This window comes from Rutidosis leptorrhynchoides, chromosome 11 (assembly GCF_046630445.1).
Source record: "Rutidosis leptorrhynchoides isolate AG116_Rl617_1_P2 chromosome 11, CSIRO_AGI_Rlap_v1, whole genome shotgun sequence".
Lineage (NCBI taxonomy): Eukaryota > Viridiplantae > Streptophyta > Magnoliopsida > Asterales > Asteraceae > Rutidosis > Rutidosis leptorrhynchoides.
This window is the reverse complement of record NC_092343.1, coordinates 342,984,565-342,995,069: the sequence shown is the minus strand read 5'-3', so window position 1 is coordinate 342,995,069 and position 10,505 is coordinate 342,984,565. Positions and strand designations below refer to the sequence as shown.

The following is a 10,505-nucleotide window of genomic DNA, read 5'->3' as shown; positions in this document are numbered from 1 at the left end:
GGCTCAAAGTTTGGATCATTTAACTACCTAAATATGTTACACTACTTAATTTAGCAATAATTCATGATAAAAATCGGTCATAACCTGTTTATATCAAAAAGCCCCAAATTGCTCAAGAACACAAACCTTAGATTACTCAAAATTTGAAGTTTAAGGCTTCTAATCATGTTAAATAGCATCACTCTAGGTTATACAAGCATAATACATAAGAAATTTAAGCATAATTACACTAAAAAGCATCAAAATCAAATTGGGTATAAATTTGCTCAAGAACACTAAATATTCGGATTAAAGGGTGTTTTGGTGTAGAAATTTACCGTTTTTCTTGAGTAATTCCTTGATAGCATCCTTCTCAACATGATTTTGTGAAAAATGTGATGATTTTTGGTGAAAAAATTCGATTTTGGGAGTGTTTGTGTGTGTTTTTCGCTGAAAAATTATGAAAATGGGGAAGGGACTGGTCTGCTGATCCGTTTTATTTATTTTTTCTGGAATTTTAGAACTCCGCGAGTCACGGTGTTTGTCCATTACAAACTCCGCGAGTCGCGGTGTTTGAATTTTTTTTTTATAAAAACCTTAACTTATAAAACAATTAATTAATTAATTTTAAAATTTTGTTTCCCTTGTTATTTAGGACGAGGTCGTTTCAGATCGATGTCCTAGTCCGTCCCTCGACAAAATTTTAAAATTTGTCTATTTAAAGCGCGGTTTTAAAAGCAAAGATTTTTGGGTTTTTTAATGTTTTTGGCATACTTTAATTCAATAAGATTAAAAATAATGATAATAAAAGTTCTCGTCCCTCCCTCGGGTAAAGCAATTTCGGTTCAATGACCTAGTCTTTAACTCACGACGAATTTTTAAAAATCATATTTTTAACTTAGCGAAATAAAGTAAATTTTTGTTTTTAAATTCACACAACTTAAATTTAAAATGCATAAAATTCAAAATTAATATTAAAAATTCACACCAAACTTAAATTTAATTTTTGTGTTTATACATACAAACTTATATTAAAAATATTAATTTTCTAAATATTTACAATTTTAAATATATTGATTTAAAAAAGTTTACAATATCAGTTTAAGATTTATATATTAATTTTAAAAACATGGTAAAAATAAAATTAAAATTTTTTTTGGCTTTTATCCCACTTTAATCAATCAAATATTATCAAAAATATACGCCCCTCTTTTCGGTAAAGTAATTTCGGTTCATTGACCTAATTTAACTCATGACGAATTTTTGAAATATTTTGGGTTGATTGATTAAAGATATTTATACCTTAAGAATAAACGTTAAATTTCGCAGTGATGTAATAAATTTTTGTATGATATCAACAATTTCGGTCGCAAGACCTAATTTCATCGAATACCAATTTAATACTTTATAGCGAACAAATTAGCGTTTATTATCAAAAGGTTAAAAATAAAAATAAAAATAAAAATAAAAACTGTACAAACTTACCTGTGAAATAGATTTCTTAGTGATATGCTCTAGCCCACTCATAAGATAGTCGGACTAATTGGTTTTCCATGGCTACATAGGCGTAACCTCGAGCATTTAATGTTTTTTCTTCTAAACATATGAACGGTCTATCTCTGCATAAAGTAACAAATTCGGTGTTTGAATAGGTTTGATTATTTGAACATTTACCTTCTTGTGACCATTTTCCGCATTTGTGACATATTTCAAGGTGTCGTGCTCTCCTTTTCACTGCGGATTTTGATTTTCCTTTACCAAATTGTAACTTATTATCTTCGCATCTGGATTCTTTTCTTACTCCGTCCAATTTACCTCTGATTAATGATACTATTTCACTCGGAAGTGTGTCATTATTATGTTTAGTGATCAAAGCGTGTAGCATTAGACCATGGTTTAGTTCACAGGAAGTCTTCATTTCGAAAAACCTAAAAAAATAAAAATTCAGAATGGGGGGAGAAGACTAGTTCTTTAGGGTCTGCTAGGGAAAGACCATTCGGGTTCCATTTTCGAGAACTACACGAAAACAGAAAATCTAACTCTAACAGAAATACATATTATCCTTTAAAGACTTGATTCTCCCCACACTTAGTTAGCTGTGGTATCGAAATTGTGATTAACTTCGTTGTTGACTTCCATCGGACTATCTATGTAGTGTTTAACTCTGTGACCATTAACTTTAAATTCAATCTCATTTGAATTTATTAATTCTACTGTTCCGTATGGGAAAACTCTTTTGACTATAAATGGTCCAGACCATCTTGATTTCAATTTTCCAGGAAATAGCTTGAATCGTGAATTGAAAAGAAGAACTTTGTCTCCTTCTTTAAATTCTTTTGAACTTCTGATTCTTTTATCATGCCATTTCTTCGTTCTTTCCTTATAGATTAACGAATTTTTGTATGCTTCATGTCTTAATTCTTCTAATTCGTTTAATTGACTTAACCGTAGACGTCCAGCTTCATGTAAATCAAGATTACATGTCTTCAAAGCCTAAAATGCTTTGTGTTCAATTTCTACTGGAAGATGACATGCTTTTCCATAAACGAGTCTAAAAGGTGTGGTTCCAATTGGAGTTTTGTAGGCTGTTCTAAAAGCCCAGAGTGCATCCTCCAATTTTATGGACCATTCCTTCGGATTTGATCCTACGATTTTTTCTAGAATACGTTTTAAAGCTCGGTTGGTATTTTTAACTTGTCCACTTGTTTGTAGATGATATGCAGTGGAGATTTTATGAGTTACTCCATATCTTTTGAGAACTTTCTCAAGTTGATTATTACAGAAATGAGTTCCCCGATCACTTATTAAAGCTTTCGGTGTTCCAAACCTTGCAAAAAGACGTTTTAAAAAGTTGACTACAACTCATGCATCGTTAGTTGGGAGAGCTTGTGCTTCTGCCCTTTTAGATACATAATCAATGGCTACGAGAATATATAGATTATTATGAGATTTTGGAAATGGACCCATAAAGTCAATACCCCAAATGTCAAATACTTCACATACTTGAATGACATTTTGTGGCATTTCATCACGTTGATTTATTTTTCCGGCCCTTTGACAAGCATCACAGGATTTGCAAAGAAGGTGCGCGTCTTTGTAAATTGTAGGCCAATAGAATCCAGTATCGTAAACTTTTCTTGCTGTGAGTTGAGGCCCATAATGTCCTCCTGTTGGTCCTGTGTGACAATGGTTTAAAATTTTACTAGCTTCATCTCCGAATACAATCGGCGTATTATTCCATCGGGACAACTTTTAAACAAACGTGGATCTTCCCAGAAATAGTGTTTTATATCACTAAAGAATTTCTTTCGTTTTTGGTACGATAATCCTTTTTCAAGGAATCCACATGCTAAGTAGTTTGCATAGTCTGCAAACCATGAAATTTCATTATAATCTATCTTCAATAGATATTCATCAGGAAAGTTGTCTTGTATGGCCGATTCATTTAGAACTTCTAATTCGGGATTTTCAAGACGAGAAAGATGATCAGCGGCGAGATTTTCTGCTCCTCTTTTATCTCGGATTTCAATATCGAATTCTTGTAAGAGCAGAATGGTCGGTATAGACCACCGTTTTTGCTAGAACGAGATATGAACGAAATTTGTCAAAAGAAAAGACAATAGCAAGGAGTTCTTTTTCAGTAGTTGTATAGTTCGTTTGTGCTCCTTGTAATGTCTTACTAGCATAATATATAGGTTGAAATCTTTTTTCAATCCTTTGTCCTAAAACGGCTCCCATTGCAAAATCACTTGCATCGCACATTAGTTCAAACGATAGATTCCAATTTGGTGTTATCATGATTGGCGCATTAGTGAGTTTCTCTTTAAAAATATTAAAAGATTTGATGCATTCATCTGAAAAGACGAATGGAGCATCCTTTTCTAGGAGTTTATTCATAGGAGTGGCAATTTTAGAAAAATCTTTAATGAAACGTCGGTAAAAACCGGCATGCCCTAGAAAACTCCTAACTCCTCTAACATTGGTGTAATGTGAAAGTTTAGCAATTTCATCTACTTTAGCTCTATCCACTTCAATTCCTACCTTTAAGATTTTATGACCAAGAACGATGCCTTCTTTAACCATGAAATGGCATTTCTCCCAATTAAGTACTAGATTTGATTGTTCGCATCTAATAAGCATTCGTTCCAGATTAACTAAACATGATTCAAATGTATCACCAAAGACTGAAAAGTCATCCATGAAAACTTCCATGCATTCTTCTATCATGTCGTGAAAAATCGCTATCATGCACCTTTGAAAGGTTGCAGGGGCGTTGAAAAGTCCAAATGGCATGCGTTTGTAAGCAAAAGTACCATAAGGGCACGTGAATGTGGTTTTCTCTTGGTCTTCGGGTGCTATTGGAATTTGAAAATATCCGGAAAAACCATCTAGAAAATAATAGTAACTATTTCCGGCTAATCTTTCCAACATTTGATCAATAAAAGGTAAGGGAAAGTGATCTTTTCTGGTGGCGTCATTTAATTTTCTATAATCAATACATACACGCCATCCTGTTACAGTCCTAGTAGGAGTAAGCTCATTTTTCTCATTTGTAATGACAGTCATGCCACCCTTCTTAGGTACGCATTGAACTGGGCTTACCCATAGACTATCAGAGATTGGATAAATTAAACCTGCATCTAGCAGTTTAATAATTTCTTTTTTAACAACATCTTGCATATTAGGATTTAGTCTTCGTTGGCGTTGCACATACGTTTTATGACCTTCTTCCATAAGGATTTTATGTGTGCAATACGAAGGACTTATTCCTTTAATATCATGAATCTTCCATGCAATGGCTGGTTTATGAGCTTTTAGCACAGAAATGGGTTGTGATTTCTCATTTTCAGTAAGAGAAGACGATATTATTACAGGTAATTCAGATTCACCATGTAAATAAGCGTATTCCAAATGGTTTGGAAGTGGCTTTAACTCTAATGTCGGTGGTTCTTCTATCGATGATTTGTATCGATTTCTTTTAGCATTTGAATTTCTTCTATTGTTGGTTCATATCCATTTGCTATTAGAGTAGCTAACATTTCGGTTTCATCAATTGGTTCAGTTCCTTCTCCTAAAGAACATTCTCATGTTCCTTGTAATTCTGAAAATTCTTCTAACAATTCTGCATGTGAATCTATAGTTTGAATATAATAATATGTATCATCTGCAAATTACGGTTGTTTCATTGCTTTATCAACTGAAAAGGTAACACTCTCATCCTCTATACTTAGGGTCAGTTTCTTACCAAACACGTCTATCATTGCTTTAGCCGTGTTTAAGAATGGTCTTCCTAATATGAGAGGAACTTGAGAATCTTCTTCCATGTCCAGAATAACAAAATCTACTGAAAATACTAAAGTTCCAACTTTAACTAGCATGTTCTCCATTATCCCTCTAGGATATTTTATTGATCGATCTGCTAGTTGTATGCTTATTCGTGTTGGTTTCAATTCTCCAAGGTCTAGTTTAGTGTATAGTGAATACGGCATTAAATTTATACTAGCACCTAAGTCTGACAATGCTTCTATTGAACTAAGACTACCCAGAAAACATGGAATTGTGAAACTTCCTGGATCAGATAATTTTTCTGGTATCTTATTCAACAGCACTGCTGAACAATTAGCATTCATAGTAACAGCCGAGAGTTCTTCCATTTTCTTTCTATTTGTGATTAGATCTTTCAAGAATTTAGCATATCTAGGCATTCCTGAAATTACATCAATGAAAGGAAGATTTACATTTATCTGTTTAAACATATCCAAGAATTTGGATTGCTCGGCTTCAAGTTTTTCTTTTTTCATTTTACTCGGGTAAGGAAGTGGTGGTTGGTATGGTTTAATATAAGGTTTAGCTTTAACTGTGTTATCTTCATTAACCTTTTCAACTACCGGTTCTTTTTCCTTATCTTGTTCAGGTTGTGGTTCTTGCGGAGTAGGAATAGCGTCATCAGAAATTACAGGTATTTCAGGTGGTTTAAGTGTTGTACTACTTCTTGTGGTAATGGCTTTAGCTGTTTCATTCCGGGAGTTAGCATTTATATCACTAGGTAAACTTCTCGGTTTTCTTTCACCTATTAACCTTGCTAGGTTACTTACTTCTTGTTCCAGATTTTGAATAGAAGCTTGTTGATTTCTAAATGCTTGAGCATTTTGTTCATTGGTTTGTTTCTGAGATGTGAAAAACTACGTTCGAGTTTCAACTAGCTTTGTCATCATATCTTCTAAATTTGGCTTTTTATCATCGGGTTGTGGTGGTTTGTTTTGAAAATTAGGTCTTTGTTGGTTGTAAGTATTGTTGGATACTTGTTGATTGCTAGGACCTTGTTGGTTGTTGTATGGAACATTTTGGTTATAATTCTGGTTTTGATTGTAAATTGGTCTTGGCGGTTGATAATTATTCTGATAATTATTTTCAGGCCTTTGGTTTATGTATGAAATATTCTCTCTTTGTTCCATTGTTAGTTCAATACTGAGACAATCTTTTGTCAAATGTGGTCCTCCACACTGCTCACAACTAATTCGTATTGAATGTATATCCTTAGTCATCTTTTCCATTCGTCTCTCGACAGCATCTATCTTTGCGGAAATGGAATCTAAGTCATGGCTAGAATTGGCTCTAGCTGCTTTAGATGATCTAACGATATCTTTTTCTTGGTGCCACTCATGTGAGTGGGAAGCAGTGTTATCAATAATTTTATAAGCATCAGTTTCGGTTTTCTTCATAATAGAACCACCAGCTGCTATATCGATGTCTTTTCTTGTAGTGATGTCGCATCCTTGGTAGAATATTTGTACTATTTGACAGGTGTCTAAACCATGTTGCGGACATCCTCTCAATAACTTTCCAAATCTGGTCCATGCTTCATATAGTGTTTCATTTGGCTTTTGTGTGAACGTAACAATTTCTCCTTGAAGTCTCACGGCTTTAGATGCCGGAAAGAATTGTTTAAGAAATTTTTCAACTAAAACGTCCCATGTATCAATCGACCCTTCAGGTAACGATTCCAACCAATCTTTGGCTTCTCCCTTTAAAGTCCAGGGAAATAACATGAGATATATCTGTTCATCCTCAACTTCTCGGATTTTAAATACTGTGCAGATCCTATTAAAGGTACGAAAATGTTCATTTGGATCTTCCTTCGGCGCACCACTAAATTGGCATTGATTAGTCACCATATGTAGAATTTGTCCTTTAATTTCATAATCTGGCGCATTAATGTCAGGATGAGTAATTGCGTGACCTTGGCCAGTGCGTTTAGCTCTCATTCGGTCTTCCATACTTAAAGGTTCCAGATTCTCCATAATTGAATTTGTTGAATCTGAATCACTAGAGGATTCTGATTTAATGGTTCGTTCCTCAACAATCTCTGTTTGAATGATTGGTGGTTCCGGAGGAAAAATTAATGGTTCAAGATCTATGAATTGTCCCTGAATATTCTCCGGATTCTCAATTGTGAGGTCGGGTTCAAAAAATGGATTATCGGAAATTTGAATTGGAGTACTTGGTCGACTGGATGACGATTCTAAAGAAAAATCAACGGCGACAATATTAGCTAGATGTCTTGATCGAGTTACAGGTGGTGAACGTACAAAAGGTGGTGAACGTTTTGCTCGGTGCATTCACTGAATATCCTATTAGTTTTTAAAAGAAAAGAAAAATTATATAAGTTATCCAATTAATAGACTTTTCTGATTTTGCCCACGTTTCGAATAGCCAAAAGATGCAGCAGAGGGGCAGGATTCGTTTGGTCTCAATAAAATTGAGTACTGTTTGGCTCCAATAAACCGGTCCATGTACAAATCCAACTATTAGTACGAACCAGAAAATTTTGATGTCTATCAATTTAACCACTTAAAATAAATTTTCGTAATTTTAAGAAATTTAGATAAGAAGTAGAATAAAAATCTATGTCCTAAAAACTAGAATGGCGAGAAATAAGAAAGATAAAGAAAGAGCGCGTCGGAAAAGGTCGAAAAAGAAAAGGGTTGAAAAATAAAAGGCGTCGAAAAATAAGAAAGAAAAAGAGTGACTTATAAAACTTAAAAAACACTCGACTAACCCAACCTTATTATTATCACTAACTTAAAATTAAAATTGCAAATTGAGATTACTAATTGGAATGATAATTAATACATAGGTAAAAGGCGTCGAAAATTAAAAATAAGAAAGTAGCGCGTCGAAACTTAAAAAGGAACTAAAAACTAAAAATTAAAAGTTGCGTCTAAAAATATTAAAGCTTACAAGTAAAACTATATCCCAAATGGCAATAACTTAAAAAGGAACTAAAACTTAAAAAGGTGTCGCAAAATTCTAAAGCACTTAAATCTTAGTCTAAAGAAAAAGCACTTAAGGGATTTTACGGTAAAGCCTAAAAATCTAGAAATAAAAATAACTATGGTAAAAACTAAGTCTTAAAACTAAATACGAACGAAAAATATAAAAATTACGCTAAAACAATTAAAAAGGAGACAAAATAAAAATATACTAAAAGTTGTAAAAAGTAAAATTTTTATAAAAATATTATTTTTATATTATTTATTTATTAAAACTATTAGATTTACAATTTAATTAAACTAATTAAACTAAATACATAAATTAATTAATAAAACTAAATTAACTAATTAAAAATTAAAAACCTAATTAGGGTTTTAATTTAATTATAATAAATTATAAATTATACCCCGTAATTAATGCAAGATTAGGGTTCTGGACACGCGTGTCAGGGTGGCTCCGCGAGTCGCGGTGAACCCAGGTCAAAAACTCCGCGGGTCGCGGAGGGTGCAGTTTCAGTTCAGAAACAGGTCAAGTTTCGACAGGTTTCGGTTTTTATTTTTATTTTCTGTTTTAATAATTAAATAAAATATTTATATAAATTAAATAAAAACTTAGGTTTTAAAAACTAAAATAAAAATAGAAATACTTTATAATTTTATAAAAATCTTAAATATAGATTTATATATATATATTTTTTTTTCAGTTTTAATTTTTTATATTTTTATAAAATAAAAATAAAGAAACTTTATAAAACTTAAATATTTAACAAACTCTTAAAAGTATTTATATTTTTGTTTTTCTTTTTATATTTTCGAATATTTAAAACGTATTTTTACAAAAACGTATTTTTATAAAAGTAAACTAAAAATAAAAATCTTTTTTTTTTATATTAGCGTTGCGCTTCCGGCTTTTAAGCTAGATTTCGAATCCCCGGCAGCGGCGCCAAAAATACTTGATAGTTAAAGCTAAGGGGAATAAAATACTATTAAATTTTACTAGGAAAAACTATTGAATACGATACAATTTTACACAAGATATTTATTTATTTATAGAATGGATATACTTAAACCTTGCTACAACACTTATAGGCAGTGTACATAATCGTACAGTAGTGTAGTTTTTAGTAAGTCCGGTTCGTTCCACCGGGAAAAATCTTTAAACAAAGCTTAACGCTATATTAGTTTTAATTTATAAAAATACAAATATATAAATAAGTAATATTATTATTATAAAGGGGGGGGGGGTGGGTTTACCGTTTAATGACCGGTTTGTTGATTTTAAAACTTTAGTCGCAGTTAAAACCTAATGTAAAATATTAAAAATAAATATAACTTAATTTAAAGCGTAAAGTAAATAACGATAATGAAATTGTGATAAATAAAAGTGCGATAAAATAAAATTGCGATAATTAAAAAGTACGATAATTAAAAGTGCAATTAAATACAATGACAATAAATTAAAGTTCGATAATTAGAAGTGCAATTAAATGTAAAATAAAGGAAATTAAATATGAAATAAAATAATTATGCTTATTTAAACTTCCGTAATCATGATGTTTGACGTGTTAATTTTAGTTTTATGCCCATGGGTTAATTGTCCTTTGTCCTGGATTATTCAATATGTCCGTCTGGTTTTGTCCATAACAGTCCATCAGTCATAAATATAAAATGCGAGTATCCTCGTCAAATTATCCTTATACCCGAAGTAAAATATTCCAACTAATTGGGGACTTAAACTGTAATAAGGTTTTAATACTTTGTTTAATAATTACACCAGGATATCGACTGCGTGTAATCCAAGGTTTAATACTTTGTTAACAATTACGCCAAGTGTCCTTGTACATAATTTCACCCCTGTTTTAATAATTCCATAGACTATTAATTCATTCCCATGTCCGGTTAAATGAACGATTATTCGTACATATAAATACCCCGCCCATCGTGTCCGATCGAGTGTATATGGTTATTTATAGGGACGTCCAATTGTAAATTTTTATATTAAAATTAACAAACTATCATTTAGTTAAACAAATATAAAGCTCATTAATAGCCCATAGTCTAATTTCCACAAGTGTCGTTCTTTTGTCCAAACCCCAATTATGGTACAAAGCCCAATTACTCAATTTTAGTAATTAGCCCAACATCATGATTACTTCGTTTTAAATAAGCATAATAATAACTTAGCTACGAGACATTAATGTAAAAAGGTTGAACATAACTTACAATGATTAAAAATAGCGTAGCGTTACACTG

The 10,505-nt window shown here is 32.0% G+C and overlaps 1 non-coding gene across 1 annotated transcript; it reads left to right on the top strand.

The window, feature by feature from the left end:
• Nucleotides 1-6,789: 6,789 nt before the first annotated feature.
• Nucleotides 6,790-6,896, top strand: LOC139879165 (small nucleolar RNA R71). The gene has a single exon (XR_011770017.1). It is a non-coding gene; the product is annotated as a small nucleolar RNA R71 (small nucleolar RNA).
• Nucleotides 6,897-10,505: the final 3,609 nt, after the last annotated feature.